At 56.0% G+C, this 19,441-nt stretch overlaps 1 protein-coding gene and 1 pseudogene across 1 annotated transcript in view; both read left to right on the forward strand.

Annotated features, from left to right (window-relative positions):
• pnp6 (purine nucleoside phosphorylase 6) overlaps positions 1–19,441 on the forward strand; it is a 133,355-nt gene that overhangs the window by 15,970 nt on the left and 97,944 nt on the right. The gene's annotated exons all lie outside the window — the stretch shown is intronic.
• Positions 3,107–3,336, forward strand: LOC139279184 (U2 spliceosomal RNA; annotated as a pseudogene).

Raw genomic sequence — 19,441 nt, forward strand, 5'->3', positions numbered from 1 at the left:
CCACTCATAGACAATTCTACTAAGCTTCACCGAGACTTGGGAACAAGGGAGGAGAAATTTGAGGGGTGACCAAAAACTTAGCCATCGAGTAGTCGGCCTTGACTCAGTGGTGACACTCTGGCCTCTGAGTCAGAACATCATGGGTTTAAGTCCCACTCCAGTAGTGAGCACGTAATCCAGACTGGCACTCCAGTGCAGTACCGGGGAAGTGCTGCACTGTCAGAGGTGCTATCTGTCGGATGCGACAGTAAGTCGAGGTCCCGTTTGCCCTTTCAAGTGGACGTAAATGTTCCCACGGCACTATTCGAAGAAGAGCAGGGGAGTTCTCCCCGGTATGCTGGCGAACATTATCTGTCAACGAACACCACTAAATTGTTGTTTGTGGGAGCTTGCACATTGGCCGCCATGTTTCCCCACATTAGTCTAAAAGTGACTAATCGTCAAAAGTACTTCATTGGCGTTAAGCACTTTGAGGTGTCATGAGGCCATGAAAGGTGCTATATAAATGCAAGTTTTTCCTTCAAAGAAATGGGTTGTAAAGGAGGAGAGAGAGGTTGAGAGGTTGAAATTTAGAGATGAGGTCTAGGCACGACTGCCGATGGTGTGTGACAAGAGGCGGGATGCACGAGAGGCCGATCAGAGAGTTGGGGTGGGGATTGTAGAAGAGGAGATAGGGAAGGGCGAGGCTATGGAGCGATTCGAAAACAAGGATGAGAATTTTACATTTGAGATGTTGCCGGACCGGGAGCCAATGTAGTCCGGCGAGCACAGGGGGTGATGGGTGAGCGGGACTTGGTGCAAGTTAGGATTCGGGCAGCAGAGTTTTGGATGTGCTCAAGTTTGTGAAGAGTGTAAGGTGGGAGGCCGCCCATTATTGCATTGGAACAGTCAAATCTAAATGTAGCAACGTCGGGAACAAGAGCATATAGTGGTTATGTTACTGGGCTAGTAATCTAGGGCCTGGACTAATGATCCAGGGACATGAGTTCAAATCCCACCACGGCAGCTGGGGAATCTAAATTAAATTAATAATTTCAATAAATTATTAAGTAAAATAAATCTGGAATAAAAAGCTAGTATCAGTAATGTGACCGTGAAACTATCGGATTGTCATAAAACCCATTTGGTTCACTAATGTCCTATAGGGAAGGAAATCTGCTGCCCTTACCCGGTCTGGTCTATATGGGACTCCAGACCCACAGCACTGTGGTTGATTCTTAACTGCCCTCTGAAATGGCCCAGCGAGACGCTCAGTTGTAGCAAACCGCTACATGAAACAATAATAAGAATAAAACTGTACGGACCACCCGGCATCGAACTCGGCACCGACTACAGACACGACAACGGCACACCCAGCCCAGCCAACCCAAAGTCCTCCTCTCTAACATCTGGGGACTTGTGCCACAATTGGGAGAGCTGTCCCACAGACTGGACAAGCAACAACTTGACCCTGACATACTCATGGAATCATACCTTTCAGCCAATGTCCCAGACTCCTCCATCACCATCCCTGGGTATGTCCTGTCCCACCGGCAGGACAGACCCACCAGGGCCCGGTACAGTCAGGAGGGAGTGGCCCTGGGAGTCCTCAACATTGACCCCATGAACGCTCATGGCATCAGGTCAAGCACGGACAAGGAAACTTCCTGCTGATTACCACCTACCGCCCTCCCTCAGCTGATGAGTCAGTATTCCTCCATGTTGTATACCACTTGGAAGAAGCACTGAGGGTAGCAAGGGCACAGAAATGTACTGTGGGTGGGGGACTTCAATGTCCATCACCAAGACTGGCTCGGTAGCACCACTACTGACCGAGCTGGCCGAGTCCTGAAGGACATAGCTGCCAGACTGGGCCTCCGGCAGGTGGTGAGAGAACCAACACGAGGGAAAAATCTACTTGACCTCGTCCTCACTAATCTACCTGTAGCAGATGGATCTGTCCATGACAGAACTGGTAGCAGTGACCACCACACAGTCATTGTGGCGACAAAGTCCCATCTTCACGCTGAGGATACCCTCCATCGTGTTGTGTGGCACTACCACCATGCAAAATGGGAGAGAATCAGAACAGATCTAGCAGCTCAAAACTGGGCATCTGTGGGCCATCAGCAGCAGCAGAATTGTATTCCAGCACAATCTGTAACCTCATGGCCCAGCATATCCCTCACTCAACCATCACCATCAAGCCAGGGGACCAACCCTGGTTCAATGAGGAGTGCAGATGAACATGCCAGGAGCAGCACCAGACGTACCTAAACATGAGGTACCAACCTAGGGAAGCTGCAACACAGGACTACATGCATGCTAAACAGCGGAAGTAACATGCTATAGACAGAGCTAAGCGATCCTACAATCAACGGATCAGATCAAAGCTCTGCAGTCTTGCCACATCCAGTCGTGAATGGTGATGGTTAAACAACTAACGGGAGGAGGAGGCTCCAGGAATATCCCCATCCTCAATGATGACGGAGCCCAGCACGTGAGTGCAAAAGACAAGGCTGAAACGTTTATAACCACCTTCAGCCAGAAGTGCCAAGTGGATGATCCATATCGGCCTCCTCCTGAGGCCCCCACCATCACAGAAGCCAGTCTTCAGCCAATTCGATGCACTCCACGTGATATCAAGAAACGGCTGAGTGCACTGGATACAGCAAAGGCTATGGGCCCCGACAACATCCCGGCTGTTGTGCTGAAGACTTGTGCTCCAGAACTAGCCGCGTCTCTAGCCAAGTTGTTCCAGTACAGCTACAACACTGGCATCTACCCAACAATGTGGAAAGCTGCCCAGTGTGTAACATCTACAAGATGCTCTGCAGCAAATCACCAAGGCTTCTTCAGCAGCACTTCCAAACTCGTGACCTCTACCACCTAGAAGGACAAGAGCAGCAGGCTCATGGGAACACCACCACCTCCACGTTCCCCTCCAAGTCACACACCATCCTGACTTGGAAATATATCGGCCGTTCCTTCATCGTCGCTGGGTCACAATCCTGGAACTCCCTCCCTAACAACACTGTGGGAGCACCTTCGCCACACGGACTGCAGTGGTTCAAGGCAGCGGCTCACCACCACCTTCTCAAGGGCAATTAGGGATGGGCAATAAATGCTGGCTTCTCGGCCTTTTGGCTAAGATCTGCATAACTAACCTGACCAGCCACCATGACGTCCGGGTGGTTTCTCCCTGGTCAGGAAGGTATATGCTTACATTTTTGTAAACAGGAGGTGGGTGGGATTGGTGACCCATCCACCTCCACGGAGGTGTGTGGGGGACCTGACCCATCCACCTCCATGGCACGAACCTGGTATTGCAGTACTTCCAGGAACGGTGCAGTGGCTCTAGGCCTTTTGGCTAAGAGCATTGGCGCAGAGTGATCCTTGACTGGTGCAGGGTGACCTCTGGCGTTTGACAAAGAATTGTAACGATTGGATAACGATTGGACATGAATTAAAAAAAAAAAAAAAAAAAAAAATGCTGGCCTTGCCAGCGACGCACACATCCCGAACAAATAATTAAAAAAAGGCATGGAGGAGGGTTTCAGCAGCAGATCAGCTGAGGCATCTAAAATTCACTGTAAAAGAATTAATTTGATCATTTCCATGACTCAGCCAAGACCTCAAGCGCACACCCTGTGGGAATGTTTCTTTTATTGTGTTGTGTTGTGCTGCTCGTTGTCCTTTGACAATGACCCAATCCTGACATTATCCCCCTCCCCCGACTCCCAACCTGCCAGTTAGAACATGTCGGCCCTTTCGAGCCGTGGGAAAAAGTATTCCTATTCAACACTGAAGCAGCGTTTAGCGGAAACCCTATTATGAATTTGGACACAAGCCAGATGGAAAAACTTGAACCTGACTTTGCAATAGGACTCTCTCTCTGCCAAGCACATACACCCAGTGCTGGAAAGGCTCACATTCTCGGTTCAAATGTGCCCCATTTTGATACAGCTGACTCAAAGATAAACACAGCTCCAGTTGTTTCAAAAGCTTTATCATTGATCAGTTTCTTATTGATCATAAGCTTCACTCCCATACTGACAACTCGGCCATAGGTAGGTAACTCCCCATTGTAATGTTTGCACCTGTGAGGATGCTGGCCTCCTCGTAGGACTGCTCCTGGGCACGGCCAAGGGGGCCATCAGCCGGTCCAGGCAATGGGCGGTCGAGGGGGTCGTTCAGCCTGACTGCCTGCCTCTCTTCCGCGGTTACATCCGAGCCAGGGTGTCCCTGGAGATGGAGCACGCGGTGTCCACCGGTACGCTCGCGGCCTTCCGCGAGAGGTGGGCGCCAGAGGGACTGGAGTGCATCATCACCCCCGGCAACCAAATTTTAATTTGATTTATTTAGTGCCAAAAGTTTAATTTGTTTATTTGTCGGTTTAGTGCTCCTTTAGTAAGGGGGCACTTGTATTAATGCTCAACTAAAAATATTTGTAGAGCTGTTGAGTTGGTTGTGGCTTAGCCAGTCACGTGATGTTCACAAGACTCAATAAAACCCCAGCCAGTTGGGTTCGGGGGATCCACGATGGGGCAGGTGGTTGTGAGCCTGGTGCATGAACTGGTAATGTGTGGTGTGATTGTTAAACCTTTGCTAATAAACCAACTAGTTCTTAATAGCAATGTGTTGCTATGGATTCTTAAGCAAAGAACCCATGAAGCAAATACATTATACCTGTTTCTGTGTGTGTGTCTGTGTCCAAGTGTGTGTGGTCTGTGTCTGTGTCTGTGTCTATGTGTGTGTGTGTGTGTGTGTGTGTGTGTCTGTATCTATGTCCGTGTGTGTGTGTGTGTGTGTCTGTGTCGCTCTCTGTCTGTGTCTCCCTTTGTGTGTGTGTGTGTGTGTGTGTGTGTCTGTGTATGTGTCTGTGTCCAAGTGTGTGTGTGTCTGTGTCGCTCTCTGTATGTGTCTCCCTCTGTGTGTGTGTATGTGTGTGTGTGTCGCTCTCTGTCTTTGTCTCTGACTATATTTTTCCTGGTCATCTCTTGCCTCCACCTGGTCGCTGGATCAGAGCCTGGAATCCTGTCTAAATTTAACTCGGTGTAAATTTTACTGGTGGTTGCTACGGCAACCGATATTGAGGAAAGCAGCAGAGAGTAAGCCCGCAGAAGCAGAACAAGCTTCACTGGTTCTCCCACTTCTGCAGCCTCTCAGCAAGAGGAGAACAGTCATTTAATGAAGGTAGTGTCGCCGACAGAGAAGGTTCAAAGTGTCCATTTAAGCCACACTTACCTTCTGTGTTTTTAAGACCACAAGAATTTTCAGGAACAGGACATTACATCAGCCCAATTCCTTTGTCACAGACCGACTCCAATCATCTGTTCTGTCCCCAATAATGAATTTAAAGGCATGTTTACACCAAGTCCTGCCCGTCCCTCCCCAATCCTTCGCTCCACCATTGGCGGCCGTGCCTGCGACCGCCTTGTCCTCCGCCCTGGGTTTCCCAACCTAACCTCCACCTCGCTCCCTTTCTCCTTCTTTGAGAACCCTCATTGACTGAGCTTTTGGTCATCTGACGTGGCTCGCTGTCCATTTAGTTCTGACTGCGCTCCTCCTGTGGAGCGCCTTGGGACGTTTCCCCACGCTCAAGGCGCTACATCAATGGAGGTTGCTGTTGTTGATGCGCGTGTGAGTAGTGGATAACCTGTTGGCTTCGCCGTGCTGTCTGCATTCCGACAGGGTCTAGGAAATGTGGGCCAGTGCTCTGGTTTGGATCAGGAGCCTGGGTTTGAACGATGTGAATGTAGGCGGTCGGTCCGGTGCCTTTGCTCCCGATCAGAGTGGATCCTCGGCAAACCCACATCTCCATTCCAAAGGTCAAAACAAGGTTACAGAGGTATCGCAGGTATAAACACACGTGGAGGCCCCGACCTGCGAGAAGCCACCAGCTTAAAAGGATGGGAAGCGAGTGGCCCAGGGAGCAGTGTGGAGGCCCCTTCAGGGAGCAGCGCGAGCTGGTGCAGGAGGGTGACGACTTGGAGAAGGGCGACTGGGTTGGACGTCACCAAAATCCAGGTCGCTGATTGGAGCGTGGGCAGGTACAGCAGGAGCGGCGAGAGATCGTGGAGCGACGTGACTGGGGCCCAGGAGAGGCGTGAGTCTGGGGCCAGGGGCCCAGGGGCAGCACGGGCCCAGCGATATGTGTGCGCACTAGGTCCGTGCAGCAGAGCTGGTCTCCAGTCGTCCTGGTTAACCCTTGCCACTGGACCAAGACCTCGCTCTGTCAAGCCCGTGTGGTGGCTGGTGTGCAACAGTCACCATATGTTACCACAGGCATCTTCCACCCTTCAGGATGTAGTTCGGGACCTGGAATATTAGGTCCTTCATTGAAACACCTGTGAACTCATTACTTTTTTTGGCGTGGAATCAAGTCATCCTTGATACGATGGACCACCTATGATGACGAAACCCGCCTTGGGGCTGAAATTGCTGCGTGCTGGGTTTGGGGGCGGCCATTTCGCTAAAAGTGATTTTTTTTTTGCGTTGCCACTAGAAGTACCCATCCCCCTCGCTGATTTGGGATCTGTGTGTTGAAGAAAAATGTTAGCTGCGGTAACCGAGCATTCCCCGGTGCCCGCGGGGCACTCAGCGCCACGTGTATGTGCCGCATCACGCTGATGTCTCACCATGTCCCTCCCAAGAGGAGGGCCCACTGTGAACTCTGCAGCCTCTTTAGTGACGCCCACCGGGCGGCATGTTGGTGGCCTGGCCCGGGCACGCCTGCGGTCGCCATTGTCGGGCTGGCGGTAAAAAGATGCCAGCCGCGGCGCTACCGCCTCCACTTTAAGGGTGGGCCGGGGTTCACCAGTCACCGCAGCGTCCCGCCCTGAGACGCTGTCGATGGCAGCGCCCCACGTCGACCTCGCGTCCCGCGGGGCGATTTCCCCTCGGGGTGGGGGGGGGGGCGATAAGGGGCCGCAGCGCTAATCCGAGGTGCGGCACAAACCACTCTTTGCCAGCGGAGCCTCGGGGGGGGGCAATTCTGCGCTGGTCGATGTGACCACCATGCCCTCACGCTAATTCATTTGCGCTCCGTTATCACATCACCCACGCGCGCTAATTCATTCGCACTCCGTTATCGCCAGCCCGCGCGCTAACTCATTCGCACTCCGTTATCGCCGGCCGGCAGCACTCACTGGCCCTGTACAAAGGGACAATATCGACCCCTTGTCCCTTGAGTCCGCACCAATAACCTCCCTCTGGTACATTGTTCCAAAATTCGATTTCCGTTTCGGGTGGAAAAGTTTGGCCAGCCTTTCATCTCACTCCTAATTCTACAGAACAGAAGGAGGCCATTCAGCCCATCGTACCTGTGCTGGCTGGCTGACGGAGCGATCCATTTGGTCCCACCCCTGCTCTTTCCCCGTAGTCCTGTCAATCGTTTCTCTTCAAGTATTTTATCCAATTCCCTGTTTAAAGTTACTATTGAATCTGCTTCCACCATGCCTTCAGGCAGAGCATTCCGTAGATTTACAAACCTTTCCCACAAAATGTTATATAAATGACTTTCAAATGTCCCCAGCCTATATGTCAGACAGGTGGGTTACACTCTGTGACATGTCGCGGTTTTTGACCATTTAACCTTGGAGGACCTTTAAGGTGATTTAGATTAAGGTAGTGCTCAACAGAGGTTAAATCCACTCGCACTGTCTGGAGATGTGGATTACGATTCAGTCTGTAAGGAATCATCTATCTAAGAAAGAAATGCTTGCATTTATATAGCGCCTTTCATGACCTCAGGAATGTCCCAAAGCGCTTTACAGCCAATGAAGTCGTTTTGAAATGTAGTCACTGTTGTAATGTGGGAAACGCGGCAGCCAATTTGTCTGATGTGCTTTTAATTTTCTGCATGACAAGAATTGGTTAGAATTTATTGTAAATGTACTCTGTTCATTCACAGATTCATCATTATCATAGGCAGTCCCTCAGAATCGAGGAAGACTTGCTTCCACTCTTAACATGAGTTCTCAGGTGGCTGAACTGTCCAATATGAGAACCCCAGTCCCTGTCACAGGTGGGACAGATAGTCGTTGAGGGAAGGGGTGGATGGGACTGGTTTGCCGCACGCTCTTTCTGCTGCCTGTGCCTGGTTTCTGCATGCTCGCGGCGATGAGACTCGAGGTGCTCAGCGCCCTCCCGGATGCTCTTCCTCCACTTAGGGCGGTCTTTGGCCAGGAACTCCCAGGTGTCAGTGGGGATGTTGCACTTTATCAGGGAGGCTTTCAGGGTGTCCTGGAAATGTTTCCTCTGCCCACCTTTGGCTTGCTGTGAAGGAGTTCCGAGTAGAGAGCTTGATTTGGGAGTCTCGTGTCAGGCATGCGGACAATGTGGCCTGCCCAGCAGAGCTGATCAAGTGTGGTCAGTGCTTCAATGCTGGGGATGTTAGCCTGGTCGAGAGCGCTAACGTTGGTGCATCTGTCCTCCCAGGGGATTTGTAGGATCTTGCGGAGACATCGTTGGTGGTATTTCTCCAGCAACTTGAGGTGTCTACTGTACATGGTCCATGTCTCTGAGTCATACAAGAGGGCGGGTATTACAACGGCCCTCTAGACCATGAGCTTGGTGCCAGATTTGGGACCTGGTCTTCAAACACTCTTTTCCTCAGGCAGCCGAAGAAGTCAAAGAAGGCCATGTATAAGGGTTGGTGCTGTTCTCTGCATTTTTCTTGCAGTTGTTGCGCTGCAAAAATCATGTCCATTGTACCCCGTAGGGGATGAAATTCGCACTGCGACTCCGGGAGGAGCTCCTCAGCCACAGGGAGAAGACGGTTGAGGAGGATTCTAGCGACGACTTTCCCAGTGGCTGATAGCAGGGAGATTCCTCTGTAATTGCCGCAGTCGGACTTGTCCCCTTTTTTAAAGATAGTCACGCTCATTGCATCTCTGAGATCTCCCGACATGCTCTCCTCCTTCTAGATGAGAGAGATGAGGTCATGCATTCACGCCAACAGTGCCCCTCCGCCGTACTTCAGTGCCTCAGCAGGGATTCCATCCGCTCCCGTAGCCTTGTTGTTCTTAAGCAGACGGATGGCCTTTTCTACCTCGTGCAGAGTTGGGGTATTACTGAGGTGGTGGTGGGTAGCATGCTATAGGATGGAGTTGAGAACACTCGAGTCAAAGACAGTGTTTCGGTTGAGGAGATCTTCGAGATGCCCCTTCCAGCGGGCCCTGACTGCCTCGATGTCCTTGATGAGTGTCTCCCCGTTCTTGGCCAGCAGTGAGGCCTTGGGTGTTTGGGCCGTAGGTGGCCTTGACTGCGATGAAGAATCCTCGCATATCGCACCTCGCACTGACGACCTGGCCTCTTCTCCTCCAGCACATGGTGAGCACAATGGCTGTGACCATCCTGAACTCCTCCTACTCTGAACACCAGTGGACCACTGACCTTCCCAATGCCTGCCCCCAGGTAAGCCTCGGGCCCTCTACCATCTCACCAAAGGGCGCTACTCAGCGCCAAGCTTGCGGCCAACATCTCGTCGCAGGCAACTCAGCTCCTACAGCTCATTCAGTCGTCTTGGACCCCCTTGCCACTGGACCAAGACCTTGCTCAGCTAAACCCGTGTGGTAACCCATGTGCAATGGCCACCCCACGTTAAAAGAACTCACGCACAGGCATCTTCCATTCCTCTAACATGAAGTTCGGGACCTGGAACGTCAGGACCCTCATGGACAACTCCAACAGGGACAGGCCGGAACGCCGCACCATCATAGTTGCCCGGGAACTTAGACGCTTTGATGTCAACATCGCCGCCCTAAGTGAGACCCGACGGGCAGGGGAAGGCCAGCTCAAGGAACAAGGTGGAGGTTACATCTTCTTCTGGAAAGGCAAACCAGAGGAAGAACGCCGTCTCCATAGAGTCAGTTTCGCCATCAAGAACGAGCTGGTTGACCATCTCAGAGATTTGTCCTGCAGGATTAACGGATGTCTCATGACTCTCTGACTCACCCTATCCTGGAACCAATGTGCAATAGTTATCAGTGCGTACGCCCCAACACTTGACGCAACAGATGAGACCAAAGAGGGTTTTTACTTCTGCCTCGAACAATCCCTGTCTCGCGTCCCTACGGATAACAAACGCCAGGGTCGGCAAGAACACAGACCTCTGGGGAGGCGTGATCGGCAGAGAGGGGGGAGGGAAGACCAACTCCAGCGGTACCCTACTCCTGACAAAATGCCTGGAACAGCTTGTTCCACCAGAGGGACAAATACAAGGCATTGTGGCAACTCCCTCGATCCAAACACTGGCACCTGCTCGACTACGTCATCGTTCGAGCCAGGGATCACAAGGATGTGCGCATCACCCGCGCCATGACAGGAGCTGACGATTGCTGGACAGACCACCACCTAATCCGATCCGTCATTGACATCAACATTGCCCCAAAGTGGTGACGGGAGCAGAAGCAGTGCTGCAAAAAAGTCAATGCCGGGGCACTCAAAGACCCAGCTAAGAGATCCCTATACAGTCAGCGCCTCACAGCTAACCTGGCGTGCCTTGACGCAGAATGCCCACAGCGCTTGGTTGGACTTCCAGGCCACCATAACCAGTGCCTGCGAAGGGACGCTCGGTCACTCAACCAGGAAACACCAGGACTGATTTGATGAGAATGACCAGGAGATCCAAGAGCTAATAGATCGCAAGCGCAGAGCATTTCTGAGCCTCAAGCAACAACCCAACTCGGGAGTAGCAAAGCAGCATTACAGATGGCTTAAGGCCGAGGTCCAACAAAAAACTCGGGACCTAAAGAACAGATGGTGTTACTGACATATTATTTGTATAATAACACATCCTGCTGGTTTATAATTGACCTTGTGTTACTGAAGTGATCATCAGAAGATGGGAGGCGTGCAATTGATGTCACGTGTAAGATTACAGGATGCAATTCACTTAACAAAGGCATTCATTGTTCCAACCTCCCACTGCTCAGGTCACGCTGTCATATGTCCAGAAACTGAGCAGCAAAGAGAAACTCCTGATAGGGACATGGGGATTATTTACTGAAGAGGACAGAGAGGCTGAACCCAAGAGAATATCTGGTGCAGAATCTTATAACCCACGCCCTTCGGGTAAAACATGTACAGTACACTCCAGTGCTGTGTGGCTCCCGTGTCACAGTGCCAGTTCCTGTCTACGTACTGCAGTCAATGGATAAAGGCTGAACATTCGCTGCTGTCTGGCACGGTGCGGTACTGGACAAAACGTACATGTCTCCCCGACCTTTCCTCCATCGCCAAAGCTGCCTCCAACAGCTCAGGTTCCTCTTTTGTGCCAAACACTTATTTTTTAAAGACAGACTTGCATTTATATAGCGCATTTCATGAACACTGGATGTCTCAAAGCGCTTTACAGGCAATGAAGTACTTTTGGAGTGTAGTCACTGTTGTAATGTGGGAAACACGGCAGCCAATTTGTGCACAGCAAGCTCCCACAAACAGCAATGTGATAATGGCCAGATAATCTGTTTTTTTTGTTTATGTTGATTGAGGGATAAGTATTGGCCCCAGGACACCGGGGATAACTCTCCTGCTCTTCTTCAAAATAGTTCCATGGGATCTTTTATGTCCACCTGAGAGTGCAGACGGGGCCTCGGTTTAATGTCACATCTGAAAGACGGCACCTCCGATGGTGCAGCACGCCCTCAGCACTGCACTGGAGTGTTAGTCTAGATTATGTGCTCAAGTCTCTGGAGTGGGACTTGAACCCATAACCTTCTGACTCAGAGGCAACAATGCTACCCACGCAGTGTCAGCCGTGGCTCAGTGGGCAGCACATTCGCCTCCGAGTCAGGAAGTTGTGGGTTCAAGTTCCACTTAAGAGCATAATCCAGACTAACACTCCAGTGCAGTGCTGAGGGAGTGCTGCACTGTCGGAGGTGCCGTCTTTCGGATGTGACATTAAACCGAGGTCCTGTCGGCCCTCTCAGGTGAACGTGAAAGATCCCATGCGCTATTTTGAAGAAGAGCATGGGAGTTATCCCGGGTGTCCTGGGGTCAATATTTATCCCTCAATCAATGTAACAAAAAAACAGATTATCTGGTCATTATCACACGGCTGTTTGTGGGAGCTTGCTGTACACAAAATTAGCTGCTGCGTTTCCCACATGACTACACTCCAAAAAATACGTCATTGGCTGTAAAGCGCTTTGAGACGTCAGGCGCTATATAAATGTAAGTCTTTCTTTCAACAACTGCAAACTGACTACAAATCTCAGATCAGTGGGAGATGTGATTGCTGCTTCTATATCTGGGAAGGCTTCACTCGCACACCTCTCACTCTCCTGGGCAGGATCCAAACCAAGTGTTGCCATTTAACAGGCGAGCTTTCGTCTCCCTCCATCGCAACCGTCCTTGGCTGCTCTCAGCTCTCCTCACTGGTTTCTCCAAATACTTTATCCTGAAGCCCTTTCCCCTCCCTACACCCTCACTGTGTGGACATCAAGACTCGTTGTACTGACTCCAACTCCATTCCATTTGGTCCCAGTCTGCGGAGCTCCCCATCGCCTTCATGTAATCGATAGGTTTCCCATCACTGATTTACCTCATCCTGGATTTTACCATTTGTCGGGTCCTGTACGAGGGGCCGTGACCCTTCACCTAGTGCTGCCCCATTCTCGTGTTTAACCCTTACCTTACCACATTCCAGCTTGTCTGATAGTGACCTGAACAAAGCCTTACATTTTACCGAATTTCTCTATTGATGTCAAACTTTAACAATCTAGCTCTCTATTGGGATGGCTTTTCAACCAATCAGAGATCTTTTATGTCCAATTTACATTACAAAAATTTCCAGTCGCCTGATTCAGAAAAGGTTGATGGCAGTCTGTTTTTCGATGCAGTCTCGAGTTGTGATACAGGCCACCTCTCTCACTGGGCATCGTTGGGTCCGTGTAGGAGCAACGAATCATCGAAACACTGACCACACTTGACCAGCTCCGCTGGGCAGGCCACATTGTCCGCATGCCCGACACAAGACTCCCAAAGCAAGCGCTCTACTCGAAACTCCTACACGGCAAGCGAGCCCCAGGTGGGCAGAGGAATCGTTATAAGGACACCCTCAAAGCCTCCCTGATAAAGTGCAATATCCCCACTGACACCTGGGAGTCCCTGGCCAAAGACCGCCCTAAGTGGAGGAAGTGCATCCGGGAGGGCGCTAAGCACCTTGAGTCTCGTCGGCGAGAGCATGCAGAAATCAAGCGCAGGCAGCGGAAGGAGCGTGCGGCAAACCTGTCCCACCCACCCCTTTCTCCAACCACTGTCTGTCCTGCCTGTGACAGAGACTATAATTCCTGTATTGGACTGTTCAGTCACCTGAGAACTCACTTTTAGAGTGGAAGCAAGTCTTCCTCGATTTCGAGGGACTGCCTATGATGATGATGTAGGAGAGGATTCATGTTCTATTTAATCCCTGCTACACCTGGGGCGATATAAGTGCAAGTTGTTGTTGATCGAGGCGGGCTTGGAGCTGACCTGGGATGGAGGCAGAACGGCCCAGTTCCCAGCACTGAATTCCCTCCCTTTTTGGTCACCACATCCCATCAGGACTGTGATGCAACACTCTCCACTTGCCTGGATGAGCGCAACTCCAACAAGTGGAGTTTGCTCAAGAAGCTCAACACCATCCAGAACAAAGCAGCCCGCTTGATTGGTACCCCATCCACCACCTTCAACATTCACTCCCTCCACCACCCGCGCACCGTGGCTGCAGTGTGTACCATCTACAAGATGCACTGCAGCAACTCGCCAAGGCTTCTTCGGCAGCACCTCCCAAACCCGCGACCTCTACCGCCTAGAAGGACAAGGGCAACAGGTGCGCAGGGAACACCACCATCTCCACGTTCTCCTCCGAGTCACACACCATCCTGACTTGAGAAATATATCGGCCGTTCCTTCATCGTCGCTGGGTCAAAATCCTGGAACTCCCTCCCTAACAGCACTGTGGGAGCACCTTCACCACACGGACTGCAGCGGTTCAAGAAGGCGGCTCACCACCACCTTCTCAAGGGCAATAGGGATGGGCAATAAATGCCAGCCTTGCCAGCGACGCCCACATCCCGGAAAGAATAATAAAAAAACCCAGCCAATATGATTCCTGGCTGGCTGGCTGTTTAGAACCACATCGCCTTGTATTATTCATCATTATTTCCAAGTACATCCTAATAATAGGTCAAGAAAATAGGAATCAGTCTTCGGAACGGGTTGCCCAGGTGCTGACAGAGCACTCCTTGTCTATAATTATTCATGCTCTTTTTAACATTGGCTGTGTCCACATCCCATCTGCGCAGACACAAGAGCCAATGTCCTTGAGCATGCACAACCTGTCTCTCATAGACACACTTCAGTCTGGAGCAGAGAGGCTGTTGGAAAAAAAAAGTATCTAGCTCACCGGAGCACAGCCATTGAATAAGTCTATTCGATGACACCGGTGTTTGTACAACATTTCTAAACAGGGTATACAGAAAAGCTTGTCTGACAATGTGTCTCAGCTCCAGTGTTCAAGCTTTCTTTCAGGGACGAGGGATTCCAGTGACGTGGAGAGACTGGAGAAGCTGGGCTAGTTCTCCTCGGAGCATAGAAGGTGAAGGGGAGATTCAACAGAGATGTTCAACATTGTGAAGGGTTTTGATAGAATAGATCAGGGCATTGACAGGAGGGTCAGTAACCAGATAACACCTCATCATCATCATCATAGGCAGTCCCTCAAAGCGAGCATGACTTGCTTCCAGGCCAAAAAAGGATGTGTTCACAGGTGTTTCAATGAAGGACCTAATATTCCGGATTGCGAACTACATCCTGAAGGGTGGAAGATGCCTGTGTGTAGATTTTTTTAATGTGTGGGGTGGCCGTTGCACCCCAGCCACCACACGGGCTTGACAGAGCTAGGTCTTGGTCCAGTGGCAAGGGTTAATCAAGACGAGTGGAGATCAAGCTCTGCTGCACAGACCCAGTGCGCACACATATCGCAGTGTGGGCTGGCCCGTCCTGCCCTTGGGCCCTTGCCTCTCCTGGGCCCCGAACTCTCGCTTCTCCCTCGCCCCGAGCTCTCGCCTCCCCTGGGCCCCGAGCTCTCACCTCCCCTGGGCCCCGAACTCTCGACTCTCCCGCGCCCTGAACTCTCGCCTCTCCCGGGCCATGAACTCTCGCCTCCCCTGGGCCCCGAACTCTCGCCTCCCCTGGGCCCCGAACTCTCGCCTCCCCTGGGCCCTGAACTCTCGCCTCCCCTGGGCCCCGAACTCTCGCCTCCCCTGGGCCCCGAACTCTCGCCTCCCCTGGGCCCCGAACTCTCGCCTCCCCTGGGCCCCGAACTCTCGCCTCCCCTGGGCCCCGAACTCTCGCCTCCCCTGGGCCCCGAACTCTCGACTCTCCCGCGCCCTGAACTCTCGCCTCTCCCGGGCCATGAACTCTCGCCTCCCCTGGGCTCCGAACTCTCGCCTCCCCTGGGCTCCGAACTCTCGCCTCCCCTGGGCCCCGAACTCTCGCCTCCCCTGGGCCCCGAACTCTCGCCTCCCCTGGGCCCCGAACTCTCGCCTCCCCTGGGCCCCGAACTCTCGCCTCCCCTGGGCCCCGAACTCTCGCCTCCCCTGGGCCCCGAACTCTCGCCTCCCCTGGGCCCCGAACTCTCGCCTCCCCTGGGCCCCGAACTCTCGCCTCCCCTGGGCCCCGAACTCTCGCCTCCCCTGGGCCCCGAACTCTGGCCTCCCCTGGGCCCCGAACTCTCGCCTCCCCTGGGCCCCGAACTCTCGCCTCTCCTGGGCCCCGAACTCTCGCCTCTACCGGGCCACGAACTCTCGCCTCTCCTGGGCCCCGAACTCTCGCCTCCCCTGGGCCCCGAACTCTCGCCTCCCCTGGGCCCCTAACTCTCGCTTCTCCCTCGCCCCGAACTCTCGCCTCTCCTGGGCCCCGAACTCTCGCCTCTCCTGGGCCCCGAACTCTCGCCTCTCCTGGGCCCCGAACTCTCGCCTCTCCCGGGCCCCTAACTCTCGCCTCTACCGGGCCCCGAACTCTCGCCTCCCCTGGGCCCCGAACTCTCGCCTCTCCCGGGCCCCGAACTCTCGCCTCTCCCGGGCCCCGAACTCTCGCCTCTCCCGGGCCCCGAACTCTCGCCTCTCCCGGGCCCCGAACTCTCGCCTCTCCCGGGCCCCGAACTCTCGCCTCCCCTGGGCCCCGAACTCTCGCCTCCCCTGAGCCACGAACTCTCGCCTCCCCTGGGCCACGAACTCTCGCCTCTCCTGGGCCCCGAACTCTCGCCTCCCCTGGGCCCCGAACTCTCGCTTCTCCCTCGCCCCGAACTCTCGCTTCTCCCTCGCCCCGAACTCTCGCCTCCCCTGGGCCCCGAACTCTCGCCTCCCCTGGGCCCCGAACTTTCGCCTCCCCTGGGCCCCGAACTCTTGCCTCCCCTGGGCCCCGAACTCTCGCCTCTCCTGGGCCGTGAACTCTCGCCTCCCCTGGGCCACGAACTCTTGCCTCCCCTTTGCCCCGAACTCTCGCCTCCCCGGGCCCCGAACTCTCGCCTCCCCCGGGCCCCGAACTCTCGCCTCCCCCGGGCCCCGAACTCTCGCCTCCCCCGGGCCCCGAACTCTCGCCTCCCCCGATCCCCGAACTCTCGCCTCCCCGGGCCCCGAACTCTCGCCTCCCCTGGGCCCCGAACTCTCGCCTCCCCTGGGCCCCGAACTCTCGCCTCCCCTGGGCCCCGAACTCTCGCCTCCCCTGGGCCCCGAACTCTCGCCTCCCCTGGGCCCCGAACTCTCGCCTCCCCTGGGCCCCGAACTCTCGCCTCCCCTGGGCCCCGAACTCTCGCCTCTCGTGGGCCCCGAACTCTCGCCTCCCCTGGGCCCCGAATTCTCGCCTCCCCTGGGCCACGAACTCTCGCCTCCCCTGGGCCCCGAACTCTCGCCTCTCCTGGGCCCTGAACTCTCGCCTCTATCGGGCCCCGAACTCTCGCCTCTACCGGGCCCCGAACTCTCGCCTCTCCTGGGCCCCGAACTCTCGCCTCCCCTGGGCCACGAACTCTCGCCTCCCCTGGGCCCCGAACTCTCGCCTCTCCTGGGCCCCGAACTCTCGCTTCTCCCTCGCCCCGAACTCTCGCCTCTCCTGGGCCCCGAACTCTCGCCACTCCTGGGCCCCGAACTCTCGCCTCTCCTGGGCCCCGAACTCTCGCCTCTACCGGGCCCCGAACTCTCGCGTCTCCTGGGCCCCGAACTCTCGCCTCTCCTGGGCTCCGAACTCTCGCCTCTCCCGGGCCCCGAACTCTCGCCTCTCCCGGGCCCCGAACTCTCCCCTCTCCCGGGCCCCGAACTCTCGCTTCTCCCGGGCCCCGAACTCTCGCTTCTCCCGGGCCCCTTACTCTCGCCTCTACCGGGCCCCGAACTCTCGCCTCCCCTGGGCCCCGAACTCTCGCCTCTCCCGAGCCCCGAACTCTCGCCTCCCCTGGGCCCCGAACTCTCGCCTCCCCCGGGCCCCGAACTCTCGCCTCTCCCGGGCCCCGAACTCTCGCCTCTCCCGGGCCCCGAACTCTCGCCTCTCCCGGGCCCCGAACTCTCGCCTCTCCCGGGCCCCGAACTCTCGCCTCTCCTGGGCCCCGAACTCTCGCCTCCCCTGGGCCCCGAATTCTCGCCTCCCCTGGGCCACGAACTCTCGCCTCCCCTGGGCCCCGAACTCTCGCCTCTCCTGGGCCCCGAACTCTCGCTTCTCCCTCGCACCGAACTCTCGCCTCTACCGGGCCCCGAACTCTCGCCTCTCCTGGGCCCCGAACTCTCGCCTCCCCTGGGCCACGAACTCTCTCCCCCCCTGGGCCCCGAAGTCTCGCCTCTCCTGGGCCCCGAACTCTCGCCTCTCCCGGGCCCCGAACTCTCGCCTCTCCCGGGCCCCGAACTCTCGCCTCCCCTGGGCCCCGAACTCTCGCCTCCCCTGAGCCACGAACTCTCGCCTCCCCTGGGCCACGAACTCTCGCCTCTCCTGGGCCCTGAACTCTCGCCTCCCCTGGGCCCCGAACTCTCGCTTCTCCCTCGCCCCGAACTCTCGCCTCCCCTGGGCCACGAACTCTCGCCCCCCCTGGGCCCCGAAGTCTCGCCTCTCCTGGGCCCCTTACTCTCGCCTCTACCGGGCCCCGAACTCTCGCCTCCCCTGGGCCCCGAACTCTCGCCTCTCCCGAGCCCCGAACTCTCGCCTCCCCCGGGCCCCGAACTCTCGCCTCCCCCGGGCCCCGAACTCTCGCCTCTCCCGGGCCCCGAACTCTCGCCTCTCCCGGGCCCCGAACTCTCGCCTCTCCCGGGCCCCGAACTCTCGCCTCTCCCGGGCCCCGAACTCTCGCCTCTCCCGGGCCCCGAACTCTCGCCTCTCCTGGGCCCCGAACTCTCGCCTCCCCTGGGCCCCGAATTCTCGCCTCCCCTGGGCCACGAACTCTCGCCTCCCCTGGGCCCCGAACTCTCGCCTCTCCTGGGCCCCGAACTCTCGCTTCTCCCTCGCACCGAACTCTCGCCTCTACCGGGCCCCGAACTCTCGCCTCTCCTGGGCCCCGAACTCTCGCCTCCCCTGGGCCACGAACTCTCGCCCCCCCTGGGCCCCGAAGTCTCGCCTCCCCTGGGCCCCGAACTCTCGCTTCTCCCTCGCCCCGAACTCTCGCCTCCCCTGGGCCCCGAACTCTCGCCTCCCCTGGGCCCCGAACTTTCGCCTCCCCTGGGCCCCGAACTCTCGCCTCCCCTGGGCCCCGAACTCTCGCCTCTCCTGGGCCCTGAACTCTCGCCTCCCCTGGGCCACGAACTCTTGCCTCCCCTTTGCCCCGAACTCTCGCCTCCCCGGGCCCCGAACTCTCGCCTCCCCCGGGCCCCGAACTCTCGCCTCCCCCGGGCCCCGAACTCTCGCCTCCCCCGGGCCCCGAACTCTCGCCTCCCCCGATCCCCGAACTCTCGCCGCCCCGGGCCCCGAACTCTCGCCTCTCCTGGGCCCCGAACTCTCGCCTCCCCTGGGCCCCGAACTCTCGCCTCCCCTGTGCCCCCAACTCTCGCCTCCCCTGGGCCCCGAACTCTCGCCTCCCCTGGGCCCCGAACTCTCGCCTCCCCTGGGCCCCGAACTCTCGCCTCCCCTGGGCCCCGAACTCTCGCCTCCCCTGGGCCCCGAACTCTCGCCTCCCCTGGGCCCCGAACTCTCGCCTCTCCTGGGCCCCGAACTCTCGCCTCCCCTGGGCCCCGAATTCTCGCCTCCCCTGGGCCACGAACTCTCGCCTCCCCTGGGCCCCGAACTCTCGCCTCTCCTGGGCCCCGAACTCTCGCCTCTACCGGGCCCCGAACTCTCGCCTCTACCGGGCCCCGAACTCTCGCCTCTCCTGGGCCCCGAACTCTCGCCTCCCCTGGGCCCCGAACTCTCGCCTCCCCTGGGCCCCGAACTCTCGCCTCCCCTGGGCCCCGAACTCTCGCCTCTCCTGGGCCCCGAACTCTCGCCTCCCCTGTGCCCCGAA

This window comes from Pristiophorus japonicus, chromosome 13 (genome assembly GCF_044704955.1).
Source record: "Pristiophorus japonicus isolate sPriJap1 chromosome 13, sPriJap1.hap1, whole genome shotgun sequence".
Lineage (NCBI taxonomy): Eukaryota > Metazoa > Chordata > Chondrichthyes > Pristiophoridae > Pristiophorus > Pristiophorus japonicus.